The sequence below is a fragment of the Acinonyx jubatus genome, chromosome C2 (genome assembly GCF_027475565.1).
Source record: "Acinonyx jubatus isolate Ajub_Pintada_27869175 chromosome C2, VMU_Ajub_asm_v1.0, whole genome shotgun sequence".
NCBI classification, from domain to species: domain Eukaryota; kingdom Metazoa; phylum Chordata; class Mammalia; order Carnivora; family Felidae; genus Acinonyx; species Acinonyx jubatus.
Genome location: NC_069384.1, coordinates 140,168,808 through 140,186,576, shown reverse-complemented (window position 1 = coordinate 140,186,576; position 17,769 = coordinate 140,168,808). Strand labels below are relative to the sequence as shown.

The window sequence follows — 17,769 nt, the reverse complement described above, 5'->3', positions numbered from 1 at the left end:
CAACAGAAAAGTGAGTCTAATGACTGGACCTCCATAGTCTGTCCCCAGTCTCTATGAGCCACATTCAAAACTATATGAGATCCACTGATCTTGGGGTCAGTGAATATGTCTGGAGAGTATATGATCAGGTAAGAACTCAGTCTCCAGAATGAGTCACGCTTAGATATGAATCCCCAGATCACCAACTATTAGTCATGTAAACTTGGGCAAATTATATAATCTCTCAGCATCTCTACTTCATCTGGAAAATGAAGATAATATTAGTGCTTACTTCATATAGCCATTGAGAGGATTAATTGAGTTAATGCACTTATCTGTGTACTTAGCACAGTATCTGGAACATACTTTGTGTTCAATAAATATTAGTTATTATTAAATTATTATTTTTAACAATATATACACAACAAAATCATTGCACTTACAATGAATCATATCATAGGAGAGGTGGGATTTTATACAGCTACAGAATCCAGGTTATGCCTACAGGGGAAAACATAAACCAAATATTGGTTTCTTAGCTTTTATACAGGAAAATTAAGGCACAAGTTCATTTTAACATTTTTTTCCCAAGGTCAAAATTAATTTTGCTTTGGGCTTTGCAAATCCCTCCTTTAATCGTCTAAACATCTGCAATTGAGAAAACTGAGTATGTAAGTTTATTTTCTCCAAAGACAAAAAAAAATTGAAGACTACCAAATTGTTTGTTAATGCATAATACAAAGACCTAAATGGGGAAAATAAATCTTCAAAGACTTTATCTGCAATCACTTCACTAGCCATGATAGCCTTAAGATACATATTAATTTCCTAAACAAATAGAAATTTCCTACCTTTGGAAGCTATAATTTTAAATGGGCTAGGAGAATCAGGGAACAGTATACATATAATATAGACAAGTATTTCAAATTTAATATTTCTTGATTTCATGAGTACATATGTTTAAGAACTAATTTTATGCTAACGCCTTCCATTGATTCATTACAACCAAGTGATGTTAGTGAGAACAACTTTTAGCTGAGGAGACATTAATATATATTGCAGGCAAAGGAAAGCCACAAGTTCTTAGACATTCTTCCCATTAAGAGGTGGCACCTACCTCCCCTCTCTTTGATAATGGGTAGGCTAAGGGGCACCTGGGTGGTTCAGTCGGTGAAGCATCTGACTTCAGCTCAGGTCATGATCTCATACATAGTGAGTTGGAGCCCTGCATTGGGTTCTCCACTCTGCTCTTAGCACAGAGCCCACTTCAGATCTTCTGTCACCCTCTTTGCCCCTCCCCCCCAGTATGTGTGTGCGCGCTCTCTCTCTCTCTCTCTTCCTCTCTCAAAAATAAACACTTAAAAAACAAAAAGAAGCTAGATGGGTTATTGAATAGATGTTTTTCCAAAGAAGACACACAGAAGGCCAACACACACATGGAAGGACGCTCAACATTACTTATCATCAGGGAAATGTGAATCAAAACCAAATGAAATATTACCTCATACCAGTCAGATGACTAGTATCAAAAAGTTAAAAGGAATAACAAGTGTTTGCAAGGAGGTGGAGAAAAGGGAACCTTCAAGCGCTTTTAGTGGGAATATAAACTGGTGCAGCCACTTTGGAAAACAGTATGGAGGCTCCTTAAAAAATTAAATATTGAGCTATCATATGATCTAGTAATTCCTACTGGGTATTTACCCAAATAAAATGAAAACATTAATTCAAAAAGTTATATGCACCCTCATGTTTATTGCAGCATTATTTACAATAACCAAGACATGGAAACAATCTTAGGGTCCATCAATAGATGAATGGATAAAGATACGGTATAAATACACAATGGGACATTAATCAACCATTTTAAAAATGAGATATTACCATTTGCAACAATATTAATAGACTTTGGGGGTATTATGCTAAGTGAAATAAGTCAGAGAAAGACAAATACCATATAGTTTCACTTATACGTGGAATCTGAAAATAAAAACAAGAAAATAAAATAAGACAAACAAGAAAATAAAAATAGGCTCATAAATACAGAGAACAAACTGGTGATTGCAAGAGAAAAGGGGAGTGGGAAGATGGGGTAAATTGGTGAAGAGCGTTAACAAGTTCAAACTTCCAGTTATAAAAAAAATAAGTCAGAGAAATAAAAAGTAGAGCATAGGAAATACAGTCAACAATATTGCAATAATTTTCTATGGTTACAGATGGTGACTGTACTTAGCATGGTGAGCATTATGTAATGTCTGGAACTGTCAAATCAATATATTGCATGTCTAAAACTCATATAATGTTGAATGCCAACTATGTTTCAGTTAAAAAATTAAAAATTACCCACACTACCTACCTCCCCTTTGTACACCATAGTCAGTCAACTCTAGGGTTTGAGTTTGACTGCTGCTGAATAATAATTTCAGTACTCTTCATGGATTAATAAATTCTTTAATCTGACTCGTTTTGAAGAATTCTCTTGTGGAACTTGAGAGCAGACAGTATGATGTACAGAAATAATACCAGACAGTTTAACATCCATTTAACTGCAGTGTGGGAAAACTGGAGTGTAGTTATATTGCTTTAGCTACACTAGCATTGGTCAGCCTATTATGTATTTTTGGTGTGTATCTGAAAGGACGTTTGCCACCCTAAATCTAATTGCATTTACTTATCAATAAATGCCAATAAATGGGAATTATATTACACTTGACTATTTTCCAAATGAAAGAACAAAATAGAGTATAAAACCTAGCCACCTGTGTAATCCTAGTCACGTGCCTGGAATATATATGTGTCACATTATCTGGCTCATGCTACCTGTTTTTCCATCTAAACGTTTTGATTCATGCTACCTCATTCACTTATTTGACATACTGTAGGCCCACTGGAACTCTCTTCTAGGTGATGACACATGGCACAAATGTTTCTTGGTCTTCTTTATCAACACGAATGCCTTTTAATTACATCAGCATTTGCTACTGGAATACACATTTGTTCAGGAAAACATGTGGCATTCTTGAATAATAATTTCCAAATACCTTTAATACAAAGAAAAAGACTTAAAGCTTATTTCCCTTTCTTATGCACACCGGAATAAAAATGATGTGCATGTTTTAGGGATAGATTACTTAACTGTCCATTGGTCTATTTACGTGTAAGAATGTTTTTTAAAGCACACATCTTGGTTTTTTTTTTAATATTTATTTATTTAAGTCATCTCTATACCCAATGTGGGCTTTGAACTCATGACCCCAAGATCAGGAGTCACACACTCTTCCGACTGAGCCAGCCAGGAGCCCCAGCCCCAACAAGCCCCATATCTTGTTTTAAATGATACGCAAACTTAAGGCATTAATAAAATTTAAGAGTAATAAAATAAAATTCACACACAAAAAGAAAAGAAAATGGGTGTGCACCATGACAATTTTCACACAGAGAATATGGCAGAAGAAACACTGTTTCTAATGTCTGAGGCCAGGAGGTAAGAGACTGGCAGCTTCCACCTCCTTTCTCTTGGAATACTGTCCCTGGAAGAATCTGTTGGTTTGCAAACTTGGGAGCTTCCTAGGTGAAACATGAAACTGTTCCTTGTACAGAGGGTAAAGAGAGACTGAAAGAAGAAGCAGACCACTGCAGGTCAGTAGGTGGCAGTTTTAATAAACAGGGGAACTTACTTACAAGACTTGTCTTGGGCGGCTGCAAGATGAGTAGATCTTGGCACCCAGTTGCCAGAATCATAAATGTTTACAAAGAGGCCTTAGCTGGGTTTAGTCACATATTCAGTATGATGATCTTTTTTTTTTAATGTTTGTTTATTTCTAAGACAGAGAGAAGGAGCATGAGTGAGGGAGGGGCAGAGAGAGAGGGGGACACAGAATCCGAAGCAGGCTCCAGGCTCCGAGCTGTCAGCACAGAGCCTGACGCGGGGCTCAAACTCACGAACCGCGAGATCATGACCTGAGCCGAAGTCGGATGCTCAACCAACTGAGCCACCCAGGCACCCCTTTAGTATGATGATCTTAACAATACCTTACTCTCTCAAACCTGCATCCTTGAAAATGACTCCCACGGTAAGAATGGTGGGTAGAACCTACATCCCAACAATAGGGGAGGGAGTCAGGAGCCTCTGATTGCCTGGGTCAAGGTTGCTGGTCAACCAGAGGTCGCATCCTGTCGATGACCTCCCCGAACAGTAGCCAGGCCCCATATAAGAGGTCCAGCTCCCCTGAGACCAACATACAGTGATGAAACTCAAGATAACCACATGGATAGTTCACAAGGAGATAAGACACACACACACACACACACACATACACACACACACACACACACACGTGCACGCATGCGCACACCTAATCAACCTGCAACTATTCCAGCCAGCTCAGCCCAAGCACCAAGTATAGGAATAACAAGCCTTAAATGACTCCAGCCTGAGCCACCATCTGACTGTAACCATATGAGGAATCCCAAGCAAAGATCAAAGATCATTCATCTACATCCCTCAACCTCCAGACCATTGATAATTTATTATTACACTGTAGATAACCTGAATAGCACAGTCTTTCATTTATTGATAGAAACAGTTAACTACAAGTCTTCTCCTGTTTTATGTATTGTATAATGATGGACCTAGAATGAGGGTTCCAATTCTACGAGCTTTATTTCAGATTCTCAATCCAGTGGTTTCTGGTTAGAAATTGATTCTCTTACTTTATTTTTTTAAAGTTTATTTACTTATTTTTGAGAGAGAGAGAGAGAGAGAGAGAGAGAGAGAGAGAGAGAGAGAAAGCAAGGGAGTGGCAGAGAGAAAGAGAGGGAGATACAGAATCTGAAGCAGGCTCCAGGCTCTGAGCTGTCAGCACAGAGCCTGATATGGGGCTCGAACTCACAAACCATGAGATCATGACCTGAGCCAAAGTCATATGCTTAACCGACTGAGCCACCCAGAGTGTCCCATCTTCCTTTCTTTTAAAATAATAATCACAGGGGTGCCTGGGTGGCTCAGTCGGTTAAGCGTCCAACTTCAGCTCAGGTCACGATCTCGCGGTCCGTGAGTTCAAGCCCCGCGTCGGGCTCTGGGCTGATGGCTCGGAGCCTGGAGCCTGCTTCCGATTCTGTGTCTCCCTCTCTCTCTGCCCCTCCCCCGTTCATGCTCTGTCTCTCTCTGTCTCAAAAATAAATAAACATTTAAAAAAATAAATAAATAAAATAAAATAATAATCACAGGAGCACCTGGGTGGCTCAGTCAGTTAAGCATCCCACTCTTGGTTTTGGCTCATGTCATGAATTCACGGTTCGTGAGTTCAGGCCCCACATCAGGCTCCGTGCTGACAGCATGGAGCCTGCCTGGGATTCTCTCTCTCCCTCTCTCTATGCCCCTCCTCTGCTCTCTCTGTCTCTCAAAACAAACATACAGGCACTTGCACCCTAATGTTTATAGCAGCACTTTCAACAATAGCCAAATGATGGAAAGAGCCTAAATGTCCATCAACTGATGAATGGATAAAGAAATTGTGGCTTATATACACAATGGAATACTACTTGGCAATGAGAAAGAATGAAGTAATAGCCTTTTGTAGCAACGTCAATGGAACTGGAGAGTGTTATGCTAAGTGAAATAAGTCATATAGAGAAAGACAGATACCATATGTTTTCACTCTTATGTGGATCCTGAGAAACTTAACAGAAGACCACGGGGGAGGGGAAGGGAAAAAAAAGTTAGAGAGGGAAAGAGCCAAACCATAAGAGACTCTTAAAAACTGAGAATAAACTGAGGATTGATGGGGGGTGGAAGGGAGGAGAAAGTGGGTGATGGGCACTGAGGAGGGCACCTGCTGGGATGCGCACTGGGTGTTGAATGGAATCCAATTTGACAATAAATTCCATATAAAAAATAATAAAATAAAAATAAAAAATAAAAAATAAATAAAGTAATAATTCCAATGTTTAATTTTTTTATTATCCCCCAATTTATTTCAGGCAGAAGTAGCTAAATCTTCCTTGAACAGTTATACCTACCTACTAGTCCTTAAAGTATTGTTAAAATATGCTTTAGTATTATTAATGAGCAATGAATCACATCAAGTACTTTCTAATTTATGGGATTTTGTCTCTGTACTTTCATATGCAAAATTCTAGAGGTCGAAAATTAATATTGTCTAAAAGGCTCAGCTGACAGTATATTGGGATGAGGCCTGGATATCAATGAAATGCTGATCCTTATTTTTTTAAAAAAATGAAGTTTTCCAGCTCAGTTCAGCCATGACTCATTGAAGAAGACACATTTTTGATAGCTTTAATTAACTTGTTCACAACTGAAGTATGGAGGGACAATAGCTTCTACAATCTTTTCTTACTTTCTGAGTGGAGTTTTCAAATGAGTTGTCCATTTTTTTCATTCATTACATAAGTTAGGAACTTAATCTTTTCTCAAACAGTAGCTCAATGATTAGTTGATTCGTTGATTCATTCATTCATTCATTCAATAAATTGGGTACTACCCTGTCTGTCAGGCATTGTGTTAGGTCCTGGCAATACCAAGGTAAACCAGACAGACTTGGTCACTACCATGGAGTTCATATTCTAGCAAAAAAGCAGGCATTCAACCAATGGCAAGTGTGTTAAGAGCTAAAAGGAGAAAATATCAGGAACTATGCAAGCATGTAGAAAAGGAATTTAACACAGTATAGAAAGTCTGAGAAGGCTGCCCATACATCATACAACTTGATCCCAGTAAACAGCACCATAAGCTCCAGGCTTTGTATAATTTAAGGTACAAAGTAATGGAGTAGCAAAGGATACCTAAATAACCATCTTTTTACTGATAGACCCTTAATTAGAGGACAGAACTTAGCATGAAAGCCAAAGCAACCTGAATTAAACACATTTATGCACTCACCCAGAGCAGGTGGTGTTAGATCAGGTTAAGCAAGAAAGGCAGAGCTGGGCTAGGCATGCCCACCTATTATTTCCAATTTTATCATCAAAGCAAAGCAAATCACTCATGGACAACAACAACAACAACAACAAAGCAGAGGAGGATCAGAAGTGTTGCATCAATAGAATTTCTTCCACTTGGAAGAAACCATAATGAATGGGTAAGACATAGGTGCTTATTTACCCAAGAAAAAGCCATTACTTCTCTCTCTAACTAGTTTCTTCTTGTCCTGCTGTTCTCTTTAACAACAAAAGAAAAATCGTTCTGAAAGGCATCTCCACCTTCCTGATGGTTTCTATTAACAGCAAAAACCCACTGCACAAACAGTTCAAGATTTAATAAATGCCTTTGATGTATAAAATGATCCTTTTGCTGATTCATCAATAAGAGTAAAAATGCAGTCTGACCAGATTGGACACTTAAAATGCTTTCTATTATTACCGTATGTTTTCTCAAGTGCAAAGCTGAATGTTTAAGCAATTCCACTTAAAATACAGTAGATCAGTGTAATAAATGCCAATTGAAAAGCTTCCAGCAAATGTTTCATGCTAAATTTTCTCTGTTCTACCTTCTGAGGAAGAATATTTTCTTTTCAAAAAACTCAAGAAAAAAAAAAGGACTAATAAAAATTAAGTATAAATACTTCCAGATAGCTCACATTTTCAATCCCTGCTCTTATACCAAACTCAGTATTTCTTTGTCCATCCTTCAGATTAGTAAATTTTTAGTTCCCAAAATATTTCAGAAACCAGGCTGAACACTGGCACTTTGCCAAGTGGAGAAGCAAAATCATGCATGTGAAAGCATAAGTAAATGTAAAAAGATTCATTATGGGTTGCCATCTTGTGAAAGTGATAGGATCCCCTTAATAAATGGATGAGCAGATTCATATTTCAAAGAAAATCATGACATGGAAAATGGGGGTGCTTTTAATACCGTTCATTTCCAGAAGCTTCCTGGCTGCTTGCAATAATTATTTAAAAAACAAAAACAAAACTAGCTAATGGTGGTAGGCTAAGTGCAGAGAGGGCCCCAAATCTCATTATGTCCCAAGTAATACTGCCTCTTCCCAGACTCCACCCACCAGTGAAGAGGACTGAGTGGAGAGGAGGAGGCTGAGCTTGCGTTCTTGGCAAGGCTCCCACCCTACCCTGGACACGATCACCCCAACGCTCACAGCCTCACCACCCCTACCTGTCTCGGAGACCATCAGCACCAGTTGCATATGCCTCCAAATCAGGAAGGCCCAAATCCCAGCCTATCCCTCAACCCCATACGGCTCTGCACAGTTCTTAGTTTGACCTATCTACCCTCCCCTGGCCCCAGATCTTACCAGTGCCCTCTCTGGAGCTCATGATGTAACACATCAGTAAAACCTTTGTTCTCCAAATGCTTGCCACTGGGTGATATAGCACAGCAATTATGTACACCGAGATTCTGAGGTGACCCACCTGAGCTCACGTCCCAACTCTGCCAGTTGCTACTACCAATCATGCGCAATATACTCAACCTGTATGTGCTCCAGTTTCCCCATCTATAAAATAGGGCTAAAAATAGTATCTTCCCCCAGAGAGCTTGTTTTGAGAATTAAATAATTAGTATATAAAAATCATAGAAGAGTTCCTGGTTCATAGCAAGCACCTTATAGGTATTTTTTTTTCCTTTCACCTTCATTCTCCCAATGAGCCCTGGCTCTCCCCCTGAGACTGCTTTCCCTAAAGCTCTAGTAGGTGGTATCTGTTTTTCTCCCCCTCATATCCCTCATACTAATGTGACTGAGAGTTGAATAGAAGTCTTTCTTGCTCATTTCCCCTTTCAGACCATTATCCTCCCCTCCTCCCAATGACCCTCTCCAACTCTGAAGTTCATACATCAAACCACACTACCCAATTATCACTCCTTGTAGCAGCATTAATAGAGTAGCAGATCACCTCTCTCGTTCCTTGAGAATTTCAACTCCCACATCCTTGCTGTTCTAGCTCTACTGTTGTTATGCTTTCTGGTGACTATAGTGTCTACGGGGATGATCCTTTCAACTCTCTGGTTTTTTACTTTCCTCACCACTTAACTTCCAGTGATTTTCTCCTTAACTGTAACTCAACACCTCGCTCCCCTGGTTATACCCTACAAAGACCTTGCCATTGCCAATAAACCCATCCCCTTCCACAGTCTCATTCTCTGACCATTGTCTCCTATCTTTCAGCTCAATCTCTTTGCTTCTCCTAACTCCAACAATTACTTGTCTTCAAAGTTCTCTTGATGTATTGATTCTACCCCTCATGTCCAGATTTCCCTGCATATTATTAAAATTCCAGGGCATGGTCTGTTATTACAGTCCCTTCCTTCCATACACCCTCAACTCCCTTGTGCTATTACCCTTCATTATACTCGCCTGGCAAAACCCAACCCTGGTTAAATCCAACTCTTGACAGCTCTGTGCTGTCTTCCACAGAGCCTAATAGGGCTGGAGAAGATTTCAAAATCATACCTACTAATCTCACTTTATAATCACTAACCTAACAAAGTTCATCTGGGCCCAATAAGCATACTCTTTTTCTCTGCTCCTTTAACTCTCCAACTTTATTCAACAGCTGTTGAATACATCTTCTCTCTCCTCAAACTTCTAATATATCCTCCATAATCCTTATTTTCAGTTGGGACTTATCCCTCCTATTTTGGGAGAAAATAGAAGAGGTCAGAAGATAACATTTCCACCAGACGTTTTCCATTTTCCCTTCAGATTCCCCCTCCATTCTTCTCCAGTCAACTCTGTGCCTGAGAGGTTGACTTCTATGGATTTCATCAGCTTTGTTATCCTCTGGATACCAGTTGGCTCAGCCAACAAGAGGACCAGAGAATTGAAGGCAAGAGGAGAGTGAAATCCAGAGCTTTATTCCCTTGGCTCTCTCCCTTCTGGTCTATGGTTTTAGAGTTACTGCATTTCTTTTATTAGTCTCCAACTCTGTCATGCGGCCCTGTCCTCTAGTTATAGTCACAGCTGGAGATCCACTGGATTCTAATGACAGCCCTTCCACTTGACTCTTCAGACCCAGGGTTGTAATAGCTATTACATGTAATGCTAACATGAGGGGCTTCACCGACTCTTATTAGTTGCCCCAAACTTGCCAATTTCTTTGTAAGTAATCATGCTATCAGTTTCCTGTCAGGGTCCTTCTAACTTATTCCCACCTACCTCCATTTGTGCCTTACTCCCTTGCAGCCCTCCTGTTACAAGGATGAAGAGTCTGGCTCTTTTCTAAGGCAAACCCCTGCACTTGTCCCCAAACTCTCTTACCAATTAGCCCTCTAGCAATTAATCATTTTTGGTCCTACTTCATCCTTTTTTCTCTCTCTACTGGATTATACCAATCGGAATGCAAACATGCTGGAAGAGTCCACTTAAAAATCCTCCCACTACCTCATATCTTTCTCTAGCAGCTGCCCCATTTCTGTGTTCCACTTTAAAGCAAAACCCTCCAAAGTGTGGTCTATTCTATCTTCCATGCCTCCCTAACATTCTGTGCATATCTCACACCAAACAAGCATCCTTCTCTAACACTTAACAAAAACAGCCATCATCCAGTTATCTGTGACTTCCTCATTGATGAGTCCAATGGCCACCAATCAGTCATCACCTTCAAGGACCCACTGGCAGCATTTGATACATGTGATCACTCCTTCCTTCTTGAACCGCTTTCTTTCCTTGGCTCCGGGACAAAACTTTCTCTTGGTCATTTGCTATCTCACTGCCCACTCCTTTCCAGTAGACTTTGCTGGCTTCCCCCCATCTAATGGTGGAATGCCCTAAGACTCATTTCACAGGCCTCTGCACTTGTTGGTTTAAATAACTTCATCCCACTTCATATCTTTAAATTCCACTTTGTCTCTACCCAGACCTCTCCTGCAAGCTATAGGGTGGTTTATATACCCATATAGTCAACAAACTTTGAGGTATACTAGGCTTCTCAAATTTTGTATCATGTCCAAAATCAAACCAGTGAACTCCCCACACATCTCTCAACCTATTCCTCCTAAACGTCTCCATCTCAGAAAGTGTCAACTTCATCTTTTCAGCCATCTTTGACATCTGAACCATCTTTGACACCTCTCTTTTTTCACATCCTATGCCTTATCCATCAGCAAATCCTGTTGGCTGCACCTTCAGAATATAATCAAAATCTCACCTTTCCTCAGTATCTCTACATCACTCCTCTCATCTAAGCCAACATGTCTCTTGACTTACTGTTTTACAGCCACCTAAGTTGTCCCCCTGCTCAGTTGAGACTTCCTCTGGCATCCAATATACTAGAGGAATTTCCCTATTCCCTCTACTCCCGCTATGGTTTCTCACATGGCACTTATCACCATCTGACATAATCTATGTTCACATAGTTATTATGTATCACCCCTTAAATTCTATGAATGTAAGGATCTCTGTTTTCATTTAGTGCTATATTCCCAGTGCCTTCCAGGGTGTGTAACACACAGTAGTCACTCAGCACATATTTTTCAAATGAATCATTGAATAAGTATTGGAATAAGCCACAATGATGCCATGATCTAAATTCTTATCACTAGAAGAATGGGAGACCCAGGAAGACCTGTATGACTAGGAAATCATAGCATGTACAGCCATTGTTAAATACTCACGTACTTCCTGGTCAGCCTTAAACCTGACATTGTAAAATGTCAACCAGTGGACAGCTTTATCTTGTTCGTTCCTAAATTAATATGTAATACATTACTCCATACCAAGTTTGGAAAACCAGTTCTTCAAGTGTACAATGTTCCTTTAGGAAAGAAAAAAGACAATCTGTTCCAGCTGGGGTGAATAGTGAGGGAGAAAACTAAGGCAGAAGGTGCAGGCTGTGATAGACTATGTGGGAAACAGGGCCATGTTGGAAGCAATGGAAGTAGGGAAACTGAATGTGAAACGATATTCATCAAACATTTATTAGATGCTTACTCCATACAAGATACTGTGCTGGGTGCCAAGACTGAGGCACATTTAAACATGAGTAAGGCAAGTTCCTGTCTCCAGGTGTTCATAATCAAATATAGCAAATAAAACATGTGCTTAAATAACTCTAATATAGGTACAGCATGAGGTGTCAGAAAGGAAGAGAAGGTGAGAAGAAAAAGGCTATTGGGTGGTATAATGACTGCTAATGGAAATGAAGCGGCAGGTGGAATCAAATAGGGTTCTAAAACTTTAAGCCTAAAGTTTCAGAAGGATCCTAAGTACATGAACAGAAATGAGGAGAATCAGTTTGGCAAAGTCTTAGGATCAGTTCGAAATGACAGTGGACCATTGGAAGAGCCATTACCCAGGGGCTCCCAAACCTCGCTGTTCTTGGGACGGAATTGCCTGAGCAATTTCTAAAAACTACTAACTCCTAAGTCCCAGCCCACAGCTACTCTGTCAGAATCTCTAGTGGTGCCTATTGATATATATGTATTTTGTATATATGCATGTGGGTGTTTGTGTGATACATGTGTGAGTGTGTGTGTGTATTTTTAGGTAAATAATTTAATGATGAAAGAACACGAGAATGTCTTTAAACACAATATCTCAAGTTACTATATTTTGTCTGGAGTACAGATCTGAAATGGTACAAACTGCACCCAACTACTGAACCATGAATTAAGCAAGTAGAATGAAAACAATTTCCTTGATCTTAGGTAATTTCTGAGGCAGTCAATCCATGGACCATCATTTGGAATCATGGCTACTGACAGCTGAAAATATAGGACTAAAAAGAAGATGAGGAGTCATTGTTGGAGAAGTTCTAACTCTTTAAACCAATGACCTCATTCATATACTGAGGACTGGCACCTCTAAGAATGGAGGAAATCTGGATGATTTACAGCTCTCTAAGGGTAGAATTAGATGGGCATCAAGGGACAAAAGGAAGGCACAAAGAGGCACTCTGAGAACAGACTGAAAATAGTTCTTACGTGAAAAAATAATCAACTGCAGCAACTCAACAAGCAAGTACTTCTTATGCATAATAAAATATGGAGTCACTTCTCAGGTATATCCATGCCCCACATGCATATTTTCCCTTTTTTTGTATTTTGAAGCTTAGTGATGTAGAAGAGCAATGATTCATTTCCTTCTCCAAATATTTTTGAAAAAGAGAATTGCGGTCTTAAAATAATGAATACTGAACTGAATGTTGCAGAACAGATGCAGTACCCAAAAAGACAGGTCTTGCTAATTAACTCAGTACTCATTAAAGATGAACGGCTCATGAAGCTAAAACATAATTGTGCACTGGTTTAAAATGTATAATTAATATGAAAGAGAATGTATTATTAAAATAAAATAATTTGTTAACGCAATAGTTAGTCTGTGGCCTACTTGGAAAAGCACGGTCTTAACTTTACCGATGACCGTTATGTTTTACTCAGGTGCGTAACCAACACGTATGTGGCACATGTTGTATGCCAGGTACCCTTCTAAACACGTTACAAATCTTAATTCATCTAACAACCTTATCATACATTTCAGTATGTACCGTCTACTTCAGCTAGGAAACAGAGGCCTAGTGAGGCTGTGCAGCTTGCCGAGGGACCACGACTAGAAAAGATTCAAACCCAAGCCATCTATCCCCAGAGTCTGTGTTAAGGCAAAGTAGTTGCCATAACACTGGGAATATTTTTACTAACTTTAACTAAATTTAATTTTGATCTGAAAACAGATAACAGAAGTTAGTTTGTGGTACTTCACCAGTATGTCTAATGAACGTATTAAAAGCAACATATACGGAAGATGAGATGACTGAAGCAACCAGAGTTACCCAAATGTCTGATGCTCGAGTGCCTCCTATCTTAAGATGGATTCCCCCAGAAGCAGACGCTGAAATGAGGCTGTGAGAGCCAGCTGTGAGAGGCTGGGAGTGACCCCAGGAGGCACTAGAAAGGATACCTGTACACGAGACAGCAAAGGGAGAGAAGCGAATATAGTACATTTTTGAATACATGACTCCTGTGGGACAGTGTGGCTGAATCTCACTAGGGAAATCTGGGTAGCCATGTGCAGCATGCTACCAGGGCACGAGAGAGCTGGGGTTTTTACCTACCAACTCCTGTCACTGGTGGAGAGCTATTTCTGGGGACTTCTGGGGACTGTTAATACCTCTGGCAGCCAGAGAGAGCCCTCAGGCAAAGAGCAGCAGGTGCTTAAAGTTGGAAACCCTGGGGTCAGTAGTCACACCCATGCGGAGAGGATGTGGGCAAGCATCAGCAGTATCCTTACGCATCTTGATGTATCTGGCTCTCACTTCAAAGAAGAAATGTTTTCCCATGAAGATAGCTTTAATTATATAAAACTGTCATTCTATAAAGTTAATACTATTTTCCCATTTGTTTAAATCACACCTCAGATTCAAAGCTCTTTCGACAATATATTGCATAGTCAAATACAAAGTATTCCAGACATTATATTACATTAGTAAAGTTTTACCAGGATTATAGTAAAGATAGCAGTAAAGTGAACTTCCATGAAATAATTCAGTGCATGAACAGCTTTACATGGAGGAAAAAACAGGAGTAACATTCTAAAACCAGCTCTACTGAGCTATGTGATCTAGAATGAGTAACTTAACCTCTCTCCACCTGTTTCATTATGAGGAAAATAGAAATGGTGATATTTGCCTTGTGGATTGGCAAGAGATGCATATTCTTTGTCTTTGGAGTATTTCTTTCTTTGAAAAATTAGCTCTCCTTCATTCCGTGTGTCCATGGGGGAGCTATCCTCCATAATGTCCAGTCACCCCCCCAACAGGGGTGAACAGGTGACCTACGTAGGGCTAATGAGAGTTTTTTCCTGAGGTTAAAATAATGATTCTGGAAGAGGAAACTTCTCATCTACTGCTTTGCTAAAATGACAGGATGAAGTTATGGACAGGACAGCAGCCATCTTAGCAGATACATGGAGACAGCCTACCTACAAAGAAACCAAATTGACACAGGCAATGAAATGCTTCAAGGGAGAGAACCGGCGTCCTGGCACCATTGTCTGAGCTCCTGAATCTTTGTGGCTAAAGTGCCCTTTATCTTGGAAAAGTCCCGCTAAATTCCCTTTTACTTAAGCTGGTTTAAGTTCAGTCTCGTATTAACAAAGTCCACTCCGGGCATATGAAAATCTTGCAGCACAGTGTTTAATACATAATGGATGCTTGACAAGTACCAGTTCATCCCTAACACCAGAACTTCTACTATGGTTTCCCAATTCTTGCCTCTAACTTGAAACTTTAATCCTAATATTATCCTTTTGATAGTAATTTCTCACTTACCTTGAAATCACATGAATCCCCAATGATATCCTCTAAAGAAGGGTGTATATCCCCCGACTAGGTGGATTAAATTATGTTTAATGTTGCTATGTTAGTTAAGTTCCTTAATGTCATATGTTCCTTATTACAGTTAAAGACTTAAATTCTGAAGAAGTAATGCCTCTATTTTTAACCACAATTTGGTAGGAATTAATTTAAAATAAAAGTGTACATGTATGTGGTGGGGTGGGAGAAGGAAAAAGAACTAAATCCTCATCTTCTGAAATAAGGTTATAGATGTTGTTCCAATGAAGAGAAGAAAATAGAAGCCATAAAAGCAAAGAATTTATTGCTGTTGAGGTGAACAAAACACACACACACACACACACACACACAATTTCAAACACCTCAGTTAAAAGAATGTGGTTTCTTCTGGAAAAATGGAAATGGGGTAATGAGCATTAGAAAAACTGTCTTAAACATTATACAACAAACTGACTCTTTAATCTATGTACATTTATAACTCTGATAAAAATGAAAACTTATCATAAAATATAACAAAATTGAACGTCTTACTAGTAGACTCACTTTCAGGCTATTTTAATACTTTGCTATTGCCTTTACTCACACTGCCTAGAAAACACACTTCACTTCTCACTCTCTTTTCCTATTATTTTCACCAGTGAGGTCACCTCAATACACAGGTGTATGTGAAGTGCAATGCACTAGGTCCAGACGTGCATGCTATTATGTGCTGTACAGAACTGCACTGAGTTTCCGGTCCTAACCATCCGTTAGGCTGAATAAACACCATTATTTATCTGTAGAAGAAGAAAAGAATCACAAAAGATATCAAAAGCCCAAACCCAACAAATGTGTTTAACCATATTTTCTCTTATGTAGTTTTTCATTTAATATAGGTGTTACAACTAAACATTACCACCTTTTATTCTAGATATTTGAATACTGAGTTTGCTCAGTAGTGTTATCATAAAAAAAAAAAACCAATAATGGTCTGACATACAAATGTCAGAATCACTGAGTAGCTATGTAACATTTGACAAGCCACTTGAATATTCTGGGACTTAATTAGCTGGTATATAAAAAGGAAGAAATGCATAGGTGGACTAAATAAATTACTAATTTCCCTTCCAGCAAGAACATTGGAAAATTATTTACAAATTAGTTGCTCCATTTCAAAGAAAGAAATTCTTTCTGGTAACAAAAATACAAATTTTAGTATTCTAACAATGAAACTAATATTTCCCAGATATCATAACTCCACAAAATAGAAATTGGCTTCCAGAGGAGTTCAAAGCTTCTCATTACCACTCTGCCACAACTTCCCACCCCATCTCCATCTCAAAGGTCAGGATCAAGGTAAGAAAGGACATCCCACTGAAGAGGACTACCTGGCATCGCTAACTGGCTGGATTCTGAAGCATCCACTGTTATATTTTCTAAATGGTTCAAAGGGAGGTACAGGTTGCTACATGAGACATGATCTCTCCTCTTTTCTTCCTCCTCTTCTTAGCCTTGCACCCACACAGCTGAGGCAGTCAGCAAACTTGGGCTCCCTTGGAGTTGGCCACACCAGGGTCTGGTACTGAGAATCTAGGAAACTCAGCAGCACAAGGCACTAGAAGTAGATGTGGTCTCTCTTGCCAACTGCCTCTCTTATTCCATTTCCTCTACTATTGGCTGTTATGGCTTTTTGTCCTAAAGGAGCAGTAAATACTGGTGTTAAGAGAAAATGCAATACTGGGACCTCAGGAGACAAAGCTAGTGAAGGGCAGATCCTGGATCCAAACTCACGACTCTTTACTCAAGAGTCCTATTCCTCCCATTATACGCCAAGTATAATAAAAGTAATACAGAGAAAATAGACACAGTCTTCTGGTCCTCTCACAATTAAATGAAGTTAGTGAAGTCCCATGGATCATCCTACTCTGTATATCTAACACAGTACTCCTAAGGAATTTAATAATAAATGCAGTGTCTCAGTTGGAAGCAGCAGCAATAATCTTTCAATAATTCATTGAGGAAAAAGTAGGTGGGAAGGAAATAAATTTGGTTTTAACACATTTAATAATGACTTAAAATGGAAAAATTATGAAGGAAGCATGAAAAATAGATGTGCTGTTGTTCAAATGACTAATATTTTTGAGGGTGAAAAATCTTTATATAAGAAAAAGATTTGTGTTTGTTTTGGGATGGGATTTTTATTTTTGCCAAGTAACTTCTAAATGGTACATAGAAATAAAATATGATAAAGACATTTACATACACACCATGTAATATTTTATACAGCACCAGTGAGTCCTACAGAAATAGGTGTTGATATGAATAATTCAGAAGGAAATTACATATTACTTCAATAATAACATTCATCTACAATTACTTTCAACCCTATTCAGGTGCTAAAGCTCTTCAAAATGAACACAGAATGACGGTATGGCAGCAGTAGCATGACCAGTAATATGGGGATCAAAGAGTAAATAAAGAATCTGTGTTTTGTTCTAAGAAACACAAAATTATTTCAAGGCCACTCACAGCTTTGTTAAAATTACTCAA

The 17,769-nt window shown here is 39.1% G+C and overlaps 1 long non-coding RNA gene across 2 annotated transcripts in view; it reads right to left on the bottom strand.

Annotated features, from left to right (window-relative positions):
• Positions 1 to 17,769, bottom strand: part of LOC113594163 (uncharacterized) — a 303,171-nt gene that overhangs the window by 206,222 nt on the left and 79,180 nt on the right. For both annotated transcript variants that reach the window (XR_003414484.2, XR_008298032.1), the window contains exon 4: positions 423 to 480. This is a non-coding gene — a long non-coding RNA (uncharacterized LOC113594163). The remainder of the gene's footprint in view (positions 1 to 422; positions 481 to 17,769) is intronic.